This window comes from Phaseolus vulgaris, chromosome 8, assembly GCF_000499845.2.
Source record: "Phaseolus vulgaris cultivar G19833 chromosome 8, P. vulgaris v2.0, whole genome shotgun sequence".
In the NCBI taxonomy this organism is placed as follows: Eukaryota; Viridiplantae; Streptophyta; class Magnoliopsida; order Fabales; family Fabaceae; genus Phaseolus; species Phaseolus vulgaris.
Window position 1 is genome coordinate 22,072,653 of NC_023752.2, and position 16,366 is coordinate 22,089,018.

The 16,366-nt window shown below is 35.8% G+C and overlaps 1 long non-coding RNA gene across 1 annotated transcript; it reads left to right on the forward strand.

Annotated features, from left to right (window-relative positions):
* The first annotated feature begins 7,927 nt into the window (after positions 1-7,927).
* On the forward strand, positions 7,928-10,819 carry LOC137826866 (uncharacterized). The gene is made up of 3 exons (XR_011083599.1): positions 7,928-8,093; positions 10,176-10,289; positions 10,524-10,819. It is a non-coding gene; the product is annotated as an uncharacterized lncRNA (long non-coding RNA).
* Positions 10,820-16,366: the final 5,547 nt, after the last annotated feature.

Below are 16,366 nucleotides of genomic sequence, written 5' to 3' on the forward strand. Positions count from 1 at the left end.
CATGTGTGGCCAATAAAATTTTCCTTTTAAAAGATCAAATATCTTGTCAACTCCAAAATGGCCCATGAGACCCCCCCTCATGTGATTCTTTTACAAGAAGCTTTCTATGTGTACCTTGGGGAATACAAAGTTTGCTTTCTTTAAAAAGATACCCCTCGGTCACATAGTAACCTTCTTGTGCTCTATGTTCACATTTAGGATAGATGGATGCAAAGTCTTGATCTTCTTGATAAATTTCTTTTACGTTGTCAAATCCAAGAATTTGAGCACCAAGTTTTGAAAAGAGCACATGTCTCCTTGAGAGAGCATCCGCCACTATGGTTGTGCTTCCCTTCTTGTATTTGATGACATAAGGAAATTGTTCAAGAAATTCTATCCATTTTGCATGTCTTTTATTGAGCTTGTGTTGGCCCTTCAAATATTTTAAAGACTCATGATCACTATGAATAACAAATTCTTTTGAACAAGATAGTGTTCCCAAGTCTTTAAGGCCCTCACAAGTTCATAGAGCTCTTTGTCATAGGTGGGGTAGTTAAGGGTGGCTCCATGAAGTTTTTCACTAAAATAAGCAATTGGATGCCCACCTTGTAACAAAACCGCACCTATGCCAACCCCTGATGCATCACATTCTATTTCAAGAGTTTTAGCAAAATTTGGTTGAGCTAGAATGGGTGCATTGGTAAGTTGAGCCTTTAGCCTTTGAAAGGCTTGTTCATGCTTTTCATTCCAACAAAATGTAATATCTTTCTTTACAAGCTCATTGAGAGGTGAAGCTATGCTTGAAAAATTTGGCACAAAGCATCTATAAAAGCTAGCTAAACCATGAAAGCTTCTCACATCACTTACATTTTGTGGAGTTGGCCACTCTTGGATGACTTTGATTTTCTCAGGGTCAACATGTACCCCCTTTTTGTTTACTATAAAGCCTAGAAAAACTATACTATCCACACAAAAAGTACACTTATCCCTATTGGCAAACAAACTATTATTCCTAAGCACTAGAAGAACTTCCCCAAGGTGACTTAGATGGTCTTCTAGGTTTTTACTATACACTAAGATATCATCAAAGTATACTACTACATATTTACCTATACAATCTCTCAAGGCATGATTCATTAGCCTCATGAATGTACTAGGTGCGTTAGTGAGACCAAAAGGCATCACCAACCATTCATATAGACCAAACTTAGTCTTAAAAGCGGTTTTCCATTCATCACCCTCCTTGATTCGAATTTGGTGATATCCACTTTTAAGATCAATTTTGGAAAATATAATTGACCCATGTAACTCATCAAGCATGTCATCAAGCCTTGGGATTGGATGCCTATACTTGATGGTGATGTTGTTGATTGCTCGACAATCACAACACATTCTCCATTTTCCATCCTTTTTGGGCATCAACAAGACAGGTACAACACAAGGGCTTAGGCTCTTTTGAACCCATCCCTTCTCCAACAAGTCTTGAACTTGAGACTCTATCTCCTTCGTTTCCTCAGGGTTAGTTCTATATACTGGCCTATTTGGTAGGCTTGCCCCCGGAATCAAGTCAATTTGATGTTCTATACCTCTAATAGGAGGAAGTCCTATGGGTCCCTCTTTAGAGAATATATCATCAAATTCACTTAAAAGATTTTTTAACTTGAGGAGGTAAAATCATAGGTTCAAGATTTGTGGCAGTGCATGCAAGTGTTCCTTTACAAAAGATTAGGCTAGGTTGTTCAACAAGAAGCTTCCAAGGTGTTTTCAAAAGGTTTGTCTTGTTGAATAACCTTATGGGAAGGAACACTCTTCTCCCACGCCTTCCTATCCTTAAGGATTTTCTTATCAAATTGCCATGGTCTACCTAATAAGATATGACAAGCTTCCATAGGTACTACATCACATAAAACTTTGTCTTTGTAGTTACCTATAGAGAACTTGACTTCCACTTGTTTATCTACACTTAGTTCCCCATTCTCATTGATCCATTGTAATTTGTAAGGTTTAGGATGAGGAACTACTTATAGATTTAGTTTCTCAACCATCCTAGTGCTACAACAATTGCAGCATGATCCACTATCCACAATGAGAGAGCATATATTTTCTAAAACATTGCATCTTGTGTGAAAGATGTTCTCCCTTTGTGTTTCTATGGATGCACTAGGTTGATTGTTGAGGGTTCTCCTAATCATTAATAAGCCCCCCTCTAAAGGATTTACCCTCTCATCATCTCCCCCTTCCTTTTCTTTTTCACTAGGCTCATCCTCACCACTAGTGTATTCATCTATACCCTTTTAAGAACAAAGATCTTTGGTTTGGACATTGTGCTTGCACATGTCCTCTTCCAAAGCATTTAAAGCATTTGGTGTCCCTAGTTCGGATGGGTGGGGTGGAGGTATCCTTTGCTAAGGGTTTGGTAGTTTCTTTTGGTTGCTCTTTAGATGTGTTACCTTCCCTTTTAAAATCTCTCTTGGGATAGGAGTTAGGATATGAACCTACTCTTTGACTTGAAGCTTTTCTTAAATTTTGTTGTTCAACTTTAATGCAAAGTTGAACCAAATCATTCTAGTCTTGATAGGGTAGAATTTCAACCCTATCCCTTATCTCAAGATTGAGCCCGCTTAGAAATCTAGCTATGGTGATGATATCATCCTCTCTAATAGAGGCTCTCATCATATAAAGCTCCATCTTTTGTCTATACTCTTCTACACTCATATTTCTTTGTTGGAGTCTTTGGAGCTTGTCCATTAACTCCCTATTGTAGTAGGAGGGTATGTGGCGACGTCTTAGGGCTCCCCTAAGGTCATTCCAATATTCTATGGGAGGCTCCCTATGAAGACGTCTATCTCTCTCTAAAGATGTCCACCAATACATAGCATTTCCTTCAAAACTAAGGGTGGCTAAGGGTACTTTCCTCTCTTCACTCACTCTATGGCAAGCAAAAAGTTGCTCTACCTTCATTTCCCAATCTAAGTATACTTCTACATCTTATTTGCCATGGAAATGAGGTAGGTCTACCCTAACCTCTCTTGGGCTTTCTTGCTCTTTTCTTCTATTTCTCCTAGGGGGTGGTTGATAGTAATCATTTATTCTAAGACTTCCCTCCCTAAGAGAATCATAATCTTTAGAGTTAGATGTATGAGAATGTGATTTTTTTTTTAATTTTGAGAATTCTCATCCTTTGCTTTAGTCAATTCATTAATTTTGGCCTCATTCTCCAATTGTCTACATGAAATTAATTGAACATCCTTGGAGAGTTGTTTTAAAAGAGATTTCAAGGATTTCACATCACTTTCAAGAGATTTAGAGGAGTGAGAAGACATGACTAAAAGTTTGTGTTTATAAGTGCTTTACTTCAAGAAAGAAAAGGAAAGTTAATGAAGGTAGCTTTCCAGGTAAGAGAGGTGAGTCACTAAGGACTACTTAAGTACCAAATCTTTGCCTTAGCCAAAAGCTATCCCTCAAAATCTTCACACAATTCTTTTTCTAAGTAAATCACTTAGAACACAATGAGGATGGAGAAATCAAATTTTATGCAAGAAAACAATGCAAAGCTATTTAACAACTAAAGCAATTTATCAAAGCTTTAAACAAAGATAAGCGTAAGCAAATTGAAGTAAGACTAAACAAAGATTACCGTAGAGAAATCTAGCTAACACAATTAACAAAGCCTAATCTACAAAGCTTAAACTAGTCGTTTCCTAGGTGAGGCTTCTTAGAAACTTTGAGCCTTTGAAGACACACTCACCGTCTAATTCGTGATTAATCCACTAATTAACCAAAGTGAAATGTGATTACAACTCAAGAAATGCAAAGAAATTAAATTGCACAAATAAAATTTCAGCTTGCTAAGCTATGCACTCATTTGACTTGTTGTTGCTCTTCTTTGTTGTGTCCTTCAAAGTGTATGGTTTGTTTTTGGTATTTGTATTTGCTGCTGCCCCTTGCCCTGAACCTCTTATGATTTAAGCAATTAAATTCTCCAAAACAGTACCTACTAAGTAGAGCTAGACTCTCCTCAAGTCAATTTCCACTCAACAAGCACCAATTGAAATTTATCCACCAACAATATAGAGGTCAAGAAAAGAAAGCAAGAAACAATTAAATTTTAAAAACAGAACCACTGCAATTGGATTTAATGATATGACACAACTAGAAAGAGTTCATAATGAAATTGGACAAGCAAATAAAAATAGGCACTCAATAAAGGATGGCACACAAAAGGAACCTAAAGAATGGCACTAGAATTGATTTGAAAAACCAAAACAACACTACTGGAAAATTAAGGTTCAGAAAGCGTGACTTCAAATATTTATGCTTAGCTGGCTATTTTGAATTTGCTTCTGAAAATTTAAACACAAACAATTCAGTCTCTTAACAAAATTTTGGCGCTGGAATCACACCAAAAACATGTACCAATTAATTGTGATAATTTTTTCAAAATCAATGTCCAATTACCGCCAGTTTTTAGCGCCAGAATGCACACTTTTTTTTGTGTGATTTATCTTTTTTTTTTCTATTTTGCCTTTCAACTAATTATTTTTTTCTTCTTTTTCTAACACTTCAAACCACTGAAATCCAGAATCTCATATTTTTCTTTCAACGTATTTAATTTTCATAAAACAAAACAGCCATAACAGAATTTGTTAAAACAGAGGATTCCTAAATCTGGAATTAAAAACAGAATGAGAAACTACAAAAACACAATGGAATGAATGTGATAGAATTTGTATGGATCTAGCATACAAATATGAACTCAAACTAAAAGGAAAAATGCACCAAAGGAACAAATCAATTCAGAATTCAAATTAAACACTCAAATCAAAACAAGAAACAAATGAATCAAGAAAAGTACTACTAAGATTTGTTGACAATTTTGGAATTACATGACTAGACAAAACTTATAGATCCAGAAAATAAAATGACTCAAACACATCATATGAACCGAACAGAAATTCAAGCAAGACTCAAATATCCTAAAATCAAAACAACAACACAATTCACCATAGAATCCTACACAAAATTGAAAATAAGGTGTTCAAGAACAAATTGAACAATTTCTACCGATTGAAATGCTTAGAATAACATCTAAACCAAATTAAAAAAATAAAACCAGCAAGACAACATGAACAAAAGATGAACAACATGAAGATAAGAAGAACTCAAGCAGAAAAAATGAAAAGAGACACTTATCTCTTGAAGAACATAGCTCTAGATACCAAATGATGGCATTGAGCTCTTCTCTTTTACGGTTTTTGTGGTGGTTTGCGGAAGCTTCAATGGATTGTAGGTGGAACAAGGCTCTCCTAAGAGTTATGGTAACCTTGGAGGTGCATGAAGAGTAGGAGAGTGAGAGAGGTTCGGCCAACTCTCTTTGTAGGTGAATGGTTTGAAGATTAGAGACCTAAATCTTAAGAGATTTTAGGCAAGGGAGTAAGAATGACACATTTTGGCAGCATTTCATTACTCAAATTAATCTTGTGAAAACATGAGGTAGGCTCCTCCTTAAATAGCCTTGGAGGACCGAAAATGCAAATGTAAATGAAAAGGAAATGCTAGCCAAATTACATGCAAATGTGAGCACATGGGAGCACATGGAAAACGTGAGCACATGGGTGCGTCTATGCTTCACATGGCCGACATAAGTTAGTTTAGTAGGTTCTAGAAACCGTAAGCTAACTTAGGTAAACCTATTTTAATCCTAATTGCAATTTAAACAATTTTAACAAAAGGAAATTCTATACTATTTGGACAAGAAATTAAAGTTATGATACGCTTGATGTTGGGCTTCTTGGAGCATGTAAAGATAGGTTTCTCTGCCATCAGTGGCAGTGTCCCAATGCTCATCAAGCCTCTTGGTCATTGCCCTTGTAGTTGGTCCTAGATGTCTTTGTGGGTGACCTTCCTTTGAGGTGGTGCTTGGCCCTCTTCCATCAGCAGCTGCCCAAGCTCTTTTTGCTGAAGACCTGAAGCTAAAAGTTGTTGTTGAGGCCACCCTTGTTCCTATTGACGACGAGGAGACCTACTCTGGACCGATCTTCAAAAGGAGGCGTTGAACTCACCGAACTCTCAATCTTAGACGGGCATGCACCTTCATCGCAGGCTGCTCCGCTAAGCCCACCTCTTCCTCGCGACATGGTGGTGGTGCATGAGTGTGAGGGCACAAGTGCTCCAAAGGAAGGACTGTGGGATCCCAATTTGGATACCGATTTCTACCTTGAGAAAATCATGTTGTCCAACAAGACCAAGGAGAAGCTGGAGGTTCTGGAGGAAGAACACTTGGTGGAGCAGGATGTGAAGCAGCTGGGACAAGCCTTAGCCACAAACTGCTTAGTAATTTCCAAGCTGAGGGAGTGGAAAGGATAGGCCAAGAGAATGTCTCACGAGGTCACCGAGCTCTTGCAGCAGGTTGAGGGTCTTGATGGAAGAGGCCCCGACACCAAGCTATTGAAAGGTCACCAAAATGTCAAATTGAGGCAACCACTAGAGTTATGGTCAAAAAGGGGTCAAGAGGACGCATTCTACATGCCATAAACTCTAGTGTAGAATAGTTTTTACATTTTTTGTCAAAAGTAGCATAGTTTAATTCTTTTGTATTTTTGTTGAAACATGCAAAGTGGTACCTAAAATGCTAACCTAAGTTTAATTAGAGTTTTCTACTCCTAATTAAACTTAGGTCCAGCCCGCATTTAGCCTAAGTGGAGCGTAAGGTTCTAGAACTTCTAGCACATGGAAGAATTCTAGAACCTACCTCACATGTGCTGAATTTAGGAGCCACCTTCCCACGTGCCAACATTTGAATTTCCCTCCAATTCTCTTTTCATATTCAACCCACTCTTGCTATATATAGAGGAGCTTGGGTCATGTAAATTCAAGATTAATACATGAGTGAATTGCTACCAAAATTGTACCAATATCACTCTTTGCCCAAAACCTCCTAGGTTAGACTCTTAATCTTCCTAAACCGTCACCTTCCAAGTAGAGTTGGCCTCACCACTCTCAAATCCTACCTCTCATGCACCTTTAAGGTCATCACCACTCTTAGGAGGACCTTGTTCCATCTCCAATCCATGAAGCTTCCACAAATCATCTTCAAAACCGAAAGGAGAAGGACACAAATCCATCATTTGGTATCATGAGCTATGGTTCTACAAGAGCTAAGTGTCTTCTTTCATTTAATTTTTGTGTTATTCTTGTTTCCGTGTTGTTCTTCAATTCCCTATATTGTCTTGCTGTTTTTTGCATTTTAATTTGATTTAGGTGCTGTTTGGAGAAATCCAATCGGTGCATTGTGTTCACATTGTTCTTGAGCTTCTAATTTTCACATTTGTGTAGAAATCCATATAGAATTGTGTTGCCACTACAAGAAAAATTACATTTAGCTGCAAAGAAAAGTGACGGCGCACTTGTGGACACTAAATAGTGTTAGTTTAGCCTTCACAATTAAAGAAAATAGAATAAAGTGTGGGAAAGTGTGAGTTACGCAAACTTAAAAATAAAGTAAATAATAATAATAATAATAATAATAATAATAATAATAATAAAATTGAAGGTTAAGCCCACGCTATGTCTACTTAAATTTGAAGGTTAAACCCACGCTATCCTTATTTTAAATTTTGAAGGTTTAGCCCCTGCTATGATTTTAAAATTAAAATTAAATAAACAATTTGTGAAAGTCAAAATTAGCAACTACGGTTCCATTTTTGGGGGCGTAAACTGATTCAAAAGCTTAAGCATTTGAGCGAGCAACTGAGTAGTGAAGCATTTGAGCATTTGGAACGTGATTGAGCAGTGAAGCATTTGGAACGTGATTGGCAGTGGAGCATTTGGAACGTGATTGAGTAGTAGAGCATTTGGAACGTGATTGAGCAGTGGACCGTGAGCATTTGAGCGAGAGCGATTGAGCGATGGAGCGAGAGTGATTGAGCGAGCGAGACCGATTGAGCAATTGTACTCACAGTGAGTTTCCCTTCTCCTTTCTTAATCTTTCGCACTAACCCTAACTTCTCGATTTCAGATTGTGTTTGCTGATAATATCCGGTGATTGTTGCTAGAAGTCTGGGGGCAACGCTTGTGATACCTGACATCAGAGGAAACCAACCTGGTGATAGAAGGTTAGTGCTGAATTTTATTCTGTGTTTGATGTTGCATCCTGTGTTTGAAGTTGAATAAGATAGACTAGGTTTCACAAATTTCCACAGCTTCCAACCCATATCCACTAGGATACTGAGTTGCTTCTCATTCTCATAACCCTGCTCTCCACTGTATCCTTCACCAAACCCACTTCCAACACCAGACTCAACATAGAAATCATCTTCATGGTCACTTTCCTCGGTCACTTCCAAAAAATAAAAGAACCTTGTCTTCTCCAAAAGCATATTCTTCATGATGGAAAATAAAATAGAAGAAAGAGTAGAAAAAAAAGGAACAGAAAGTTCAGAGAAGTAAGATTAAAATAATTTAAAAGGAATAAAAAGTATAAACCTTGAGTTTGATGAAGCTAGCAGAAACTAGTAGCCGATGGAGGAAAAAACAGAGAGAATGGAGAAGAGAAAGAAACCGACTGGGAATACTATGATAATAAAATAAGAGGATTAAAATGATGATGCAGATGGGAATAGTAATAAACTGTGACGGTTTTGGAGAAATGGGATAGAGAGAGTGAAGAGAAAAGAGAATGATTGTGATGAGAGAAAAAGAAAGCAGTAGAACAATAAACTTAGAACTTGCAATAAAAACACACTTAACTTAACCCTTAAGTAATTGTAAGTGAATGGATGATTAGAGTGGAAGACAAATAACAGTAAGCAATATATTGGTTATATATGGTGAAGAAAAGGATAATCGGCAATATATTGGTTATCTAGGCTATTATATATACTCCCTTGCAGGCACGGTCCTCTTGGCGTAGGTAATTGGTGCTGCTGGAAACACAGATTAAGTGGTGGAGAACAAGCCTCAAGCAGTTGGTTGTCTTTTTTTTATTTTCAGTTTGGTGCCTTGGAGTAGCACCCCTGCAGGTATTGGTGTGTAGCTTTAGTGACCAGGACTAGGAGAGTGCACCACTTTTGTTTCTGTTGTTGCCTAGATTGATCTTAGGTGTGAGGCTCTCATGTCTGGTAATTTTGAGTGAAGCCGCTGGTTGTTGTGGAGGTAGGTTCTACTCAATGAGAAGTTTTGGTGAGGTGTTCTTGGAAAAGTGGATGCTATTACAACCCAATTATATCTGCTCTGTAATGCTGTTGCTGTCATAGTTTTTTTGAGTCTTTGCTGTTTGGAGACTCAGAATTGATTGTGGTGATTTGTTCATTCTCTTCTACTAGATCTTGAAGCTACCAATTTTGTTATGTTGGTTAAGGGCTTCTTGTCTAGTATGAATGGTGTTTTGCTGGAATGTGTGGTTGCTCTTAGTTGTTTTTAGGAAGGGAAGTTGCATTGTTCTGTAGTTTTCAATTTGTGAGCCTTTTATCTGCTCTTTAGTGCTCAAGAACCTAAGGTATTTTGTAATAGTGACAACACTAGAGTTTTCTTTTTCAAATTTCTAATAGCATCTAACTTGTTGTTTTGGGTATTTTTTACCATTAATTTCAAAGTTATTGTTATTAATATGTATTCCTATTAAATAAAGATGTTCCTAATAATAAATATATAATCTAGATATTCCTGATTATAAAAGTTTGCACCTTATATAATCTTGGTATTGCACCTTATATAATTCTGACTATTGTTCTTGGGTTCACTCTGGCACACTGCATGCAACATATAACATACTAAAAGTGCCATCTAGAAGATCTGAATAGTACCAATTCAAATAAAGCATTTCGTTAAATCTCTTTCTTTCATGGACTATAATGAAAAATCACTTAATTTTGGGATTATGTAATTAAATTGATTACAATATAGACATCAATGAGTGCTTGTATATCTTCATGTTAAATTGATTACAATACAGACATCAATGGTTTACTAACTAAGCTATAATGCATAAGCAGTGTTAGCAAAAAAACCAGTATGTCCACTTCAATAATGGTTATCCTTGATGAATTGGGAAAGCTGTTTGGACTTTGAAACAAATATTGTGTATATGCCTGCTAATATGCTTTCTGAAGTTCTATTATGCACCCTAAGATAGGTATTAGGAGATTTGTTATGTCTAATAGCTGCTTAGTTTTTCATTTCCATGCTGTTTTTTCAAGGTGACAAAACCTGTTGGAGTCGTGGAGGCTGATTTAAAATCAAAGACCAAGCAAAGCATAAAGAATGTCAACAAGTCAGAAATAGAATTATGCAAGGATAAAAACAAAATTGAGGCAAGCCAATCTATTTCTTTTGACAACGAATAGTATATATATTTGTTTTTTCTTTTAAATTTTCTATAGGAAGAGTACTAGATAAGACATGACAGTATGAGGTTATGTTGGGACAAGTCTGGTTATATTGTTGATTTTGTTGTTATTGCTGATCTGTGGTTAGTATTTAACTGCTTGGAAGAAGTTTTTTTTTTGATAATTTATATTTGTTTATGATGTGAACTATATTTACAGGACATCCGTGGAAATGATGTGAGTCTGAATGATTTCATTGGGAAAGTTATACTGATTGTGAATGTTGTCTCACAATGGTAACATACTGTGTGTGTTCAGAAAGCTTAGATCTTTGCTGGTGAATGTGAAATAATCTCTACAGGGTAGGGATATTGTAAAGCTATAGTTTTTCAAGGCTAGAGCATAGGTTTTTAGGTTGGACTATGCCACACAACATTGTTTCTTAGTAATAGAAACCGTTCTTAAGAAGATATAATATACATTGATGTTATCAAAGTCTGCACCATGAGTTTCATAATGTTTGGCATGATTTTTTAATGTTATTAAATTGAAAAATACAAGCTCAATTGTAAAACTAACAATTGTATCCAGTAAGCTCATAGAAAAAACAATATTCAATTTTCAAAGACAAGTAAAAAGTATAAAGAAAAAGTTATAAATAAATTTTTTTTCAGTAAAAAACATTTCTTCATATTAGATTGCTCCCTAAAATAATTTTATCTTGAATAATTATATTGGAAAAAATGAAATAGGTAAAAAATAGGATAAATGCAATAAGAAAAAGAGAAATAGAGTAATTTAAAATTGATTTCACATTAGTTAATGTAATTTTAAAATTGATTTATTTTAATAAAAAATAGTTTTCTTTTTAAAATTGATTTATTTCAATAAAAATATATTTCAAACTGTAAACTAGAAACTATAGTTATTTGAAATTCTTTGTGTGCCAAACTTGTAGGCTAAGCCTACACTTTTTCAAATAAATAATATAAAAAATATTTTGAAGGCTAAGTCCACGCTAATTTGTGGTCAACATGAAGGCTTAGCCTACGCTTATTGTGTGCCCCTCTCGCAACTAAACTCACTCTACTTGGACATTTTGAAGGCTTGACCCACGCTAATATAATTTTGCGTGGGCTTAGCGTAGGTCAAACTCACAATTTTTTTATAAATTTCTAAACTCCTTGTAGGCTAAGCCCACGCTTGACCTACGCAATAAACACCCGCCATGTGTCGCCCACACCCGCCAATATCTTTACTTCAAGTATATTAGCTTCAAAATTCTTATTAACGCTATGCCGACGATAATGATCCTTTTGCGTAGGTTTTTCATACTTAGGGTCCCTTTTTGGCCCATGATAATAAACCTTTTTTTTTGTAGTGTGCTGTTCTGTTTTTAGTTTGTTTGAGTCTTATTTGCAATTCTATTTGGTTCATTTTATGTGTCTTGTCATTTTAATTTCTGAATCCAATTGTGTTTTGTCTAAGTCATGTGTCTCCTAATTTGTCATCAAATCCATGTAGTGCTGATTTTGTTGATAATTTTGGTTTCTTGATTTGATTTGAGTCCAGATTTATAATTTCGTGTTTGTTGATCCTTTGGTGCATTTTTGTTTTTAGTTTGAGTTCATATTTGTATGTTAGATCCATACAAATTCATATACATTCACTCCATTGTGTTTTTGAAGTTCTTCATTTTGTTTTTAAATTCCAAAATTAGGATTACTCTGTTTTTCAAATTCTGTGCTGGCTGTTTTTTGTTATGAAATTTAAATAAGTTGAAGAAAAATTATGAAAATATGGATCTATACATTTTGATGTATTAGAAAATCAAGAAAAAAAGAATCAGATCAAAAGACAAAATAGAGAAAAAATGATAAATAAAACAAAAAAAGTGTGCATCCTGGCGCCAAAAGATACAGTAATTGGACAAGAATTTTGAAAAATTTATCAGAATTATTTGGTGCATAATTTTGGTGTGATTCCAGCGCCAAAAGTTTGCTAAGACCTTGAATTGTTTGTGGTTCAAATTTCAGAATCAAATTTCAAATAGCTAGCTCAGCATAAATTTTATAAGTCACGTTTTTTGGACTTAAAAAATTTCCAGTAGTACTGTTTTGGTTTTTCTAATCAATTCTAGTGTCATTCTCTAGGTTCAATTGTAGTGCTACCTTTTGTTGAGTGCCTATTTTTATTGTTTGTCCAATTTATTCAATATTCCTTCTAGTTGTGTCCTATAAATCAAATCCATTTGCTGTTGTCCTATTTTTAAATTTGAATTGTTCTTTGCTTTCATTTCTTGACCTCTAAATTATTGGTGAACAAAATTCAAATTGGTGCTTGTTAAGTTGGAATTAACCTTGTGGTGAGTTCATCCCTACTTAGTAGGTACTGTTTTGAAGATTTTAATTGGCTAACCAAACGAGGTTAAGGCAAGGAGTTGCAGCAAATATAAATTCAAACACATACACATTGTAGCACACAACAAGGAAGATCAATCACAAGCCAAGGACTGCATAGTTTAGGAAATTTGAATTTTATTTTGTGTAATTCAATTTCTTTGTATTTCCTTTGAGTTGTAATTACATTCAACCTTGTTTAATTAGTGGAATAATTATGTGTAGACGGTGAGTGTGTCTTCAATGGCTCCAAGTGTCTAGAAGCCTCACCTTAGGAAACGTCTAGTTTAAAGCTTTCTAGTTAACAATCTTTAATTGTGCTTAGTAATTGTTTTGCTTTAATTACTTGTCTTGTATTTTCTTTTAATTACTTGGCATTGTTTTCTTTGCATAAAATTGTGTCTTCATTCTACTTGTGTCTCACGTAGTTTACTTAGAAAAAGGTGCGAGACAAGTTTTGAGGGATAGTTTTTGGCAAGGAAAGACTTGGTACTTAAGAAGTCCTAGTGACTCACCTCTCTTTCCTGGAAAGCTACCTTCACTACTATCCTTATCTTTTTTGAGGTAAAACACCTAGGCCACAAGTCTTTAACCATGTCTTCTCCATCTCGCAACTCTAGTGAAAGTGATATGACATTTTTTAAAAACCTTTTGGGAAAAGTTGCTCAAGATGTCCAAGCACTTTCATTTAGACAATTGCATCATGAGGCCCAACTTAGAGAAAGGGATGCTCAATTTGCTCTAATACGAGATGATTTAAAGTGGTTAAAGATGAATTCACAAAATCTAAAAAGAGTTCACATCCATCTAGCTCTAGGGGTAATGAATCCTATGGAGAACAAAGCCTTAGGATCAATGAATATTATCAACCACCCCCAAGAAGAAGTAGAAGGGAAAAGAAAGAGAGCCCTAGGGAGGTTAGGATAGATCTACCTCATTTCCATGGTCAAGAGAATGTAGAAGCCTACCTAGATTGGGAAATGAAGGTCGAACAATTATTTGCATGTCACCATGTGAGTGAAGAAAACAAAGTATCCTTAGCCACCCTAAGTTTCCAAGGTAACACTATGTATTGGTGGACGACCCTTGAAAGAGAGAGACGTCTTCATAAGGACCATCCCATAGAATATTGGAATGATCTTAGGGGAGCCTTAAGACGTCGCCATATGCCTTCATATTACAATAGGGAGTTGATGGATGAGCTCAAAAGACTCCAACAAAAGACCATGAGTGCAGAGGAATATAGGCATAAAATGGAACTATACATGATGAAAGCCTCTATTAGGGAATCCAAATCCATTACCATAGCAAGAATTTTAAGTGGGCTTAACCTTAAGATTAGAGATAGAGTTGAACTTTTACCTTACCAAGACTTGAATGATTTGATTCAATTATGTATCAAAGTGGAACAACAAATTTTGAGGAAAACTTCAAGTCATAGGGAAAACTCATACTCCAACTCTTATCCCAAAGAGGAGTATAAAATAGGGGAAGAACATATAAAAGAAACATCTCTAGAACTTTCCCAAAACCTATCCGAGCATATCTCACACACTCACACTAGAATAATTCAATGTTTAGAATATCTTGGTAAGAGTCAATTAGCATCTCATTGTTCCAATGAAAGATCTATGATCTTAAGGAACAATGCTAACAATATTAGCCAAGAAAAAGAAACTAGTGAGAGTGAAGAAAATGAGAAAAAAGAAGAAGAAAGAAATAGAAAAGTCAAGTGAGGGGTTGTTTGAAAAAGAAGAAGAGGGATCTACAAAGAATGAGAAATATCTTACAACACCCCTTACAAGCATAGTAAAAATAGAATCTTTAAAAAGGGATTGCATAGGTAAATATGTAGTAGTTTATGATTACCTAAGCCACCTTAGGGAAGTTTTCTTAGTGTTTAAGGCTAATAGTTTGTTTGCTAATAGTGATAAATGTACTTTCTATGTTGATAGTGTAATGTCTTTGGGTTGTATAGCTAATGAAAATGGGGTACATGTTGACTCTGAGAAAATCAAAGCCATCCAAGAAGGGCCAACACAACAAAATGTAGGAGATGTTAGGAGTTTTCATGGTCTAGCAAGTTATCATAGGAGAATTGATCCTAACTTCTCAAGTCTAACTTCACCACTCAATGAGTTAGTGAAGAAAGACACTCCATTTTGTTGGATGGAGAAGCATGAGCCAGCCTTTCAAAGATTGATAGCTCAACTCACCAATTCACCCATTCTAGCTTTACCAAACTTTGAAAAAACTTTTGAGCTAGAGTGTGATGCATTGGGAGTAGGAATAGGTGTTGGGTTGTTGCAAGGTGGGTACCCAATTGCATATTTTATTGAAAAACTTCATGGTGCAACCCTCAACTACCCCATCTATAACAAAGAGCTCTATACACTTGTGAGGGCCCTACATGAGTCTTTAAAATCTTTAAAGAGTCAACACAAGTTAAAAATACATGCAAAATGGATGGGATTTCTTGAGCCAATTCCATATGTTATCAAATACAAGAAGGAAAATACAAATATTGTGGTGGATGCTCTATCAAGGAAACATGCCCTATTTTTAAAACTTGGAGCCCAAATTCTTGGATTTGATAACATATCTAAATTTTATCAAGATTTTGCACCCACATTTGCTAAATACCCACATAGAGCACATGGAGGGTTTTATGTTTATGAGGGGTACTTATTTAAAGAAGAAAAACTTTGCATACCCCAAATAACACATAGAAAACTCCTAGTAAATGAGTCACATAAAGGAGGATTCATAAGTCATTTTGGAGTTGATAACACTCTTGAGCTTTTGAAAGAAAAGAAAATTATGAACTCCTCTCTAAAGAAATCTTGTAAAAAGTTGCCAAAAACAATAGAAAAACAAGGGGAAAGGCAACTTAATAGAATAGATTTTTATACAACTGCTCAAACTAACACATTTGCTTTGTTTGATATTCCCATAGATGAACGTTTGATCCGGGAGGACGAGCATAGTTGTCAAAGCAAGAGGCTCCTATCCGAGATCGACCCTGTGGATCTGAGGATAGATTTTCTCAAGAAGGAGGAGATGATGGACACCATCCAGCCACATACATCCCCTTACTAATGATGAGGACGAAGCCTTGGATTTTAGGACAAATCCTTTTCAAGAGGGAGGGGATGATGGAAGAGGCCCTGACACCAATCCATTGAAATGCCACCAAAATGTCAAATTGAGGCAACCACTAGAGTTATGGTCAAAAAGGGGTCAAGAGGACGCATTCTACATGTCATAAACTCTAGTGTAGAATAGTTTTTACATTTTTTGTCAAAAGTAGCATAGTTTAATTCTTTTGTATTTTTGTTGAAACATGCAAAGTGGTACCTAAAATGCTAACCTAAGTTTAATTAGAGTTTCCTACTCCTAATTAAACTTAGGTCCAACCCACATTTAGCCTAAGTGGAGCGTAAGGTTCTAGAACTCCTAGCACATGGAAGAATTCTAGAACCTACCTCACATGTGCTGAATTTAGGAGCCACCTTCCCATGTGCCAACATTTGAATTTCCCTCCAATTCTCTTTTCATATTCAACCCACTCTTGCTATATATAGAGGAGCTTGGGTCATGTAAATTCAAGATTAATACTTGAGTGAATTGCTGCCAAAATTGTGCCAATATCACTCTTTGCCC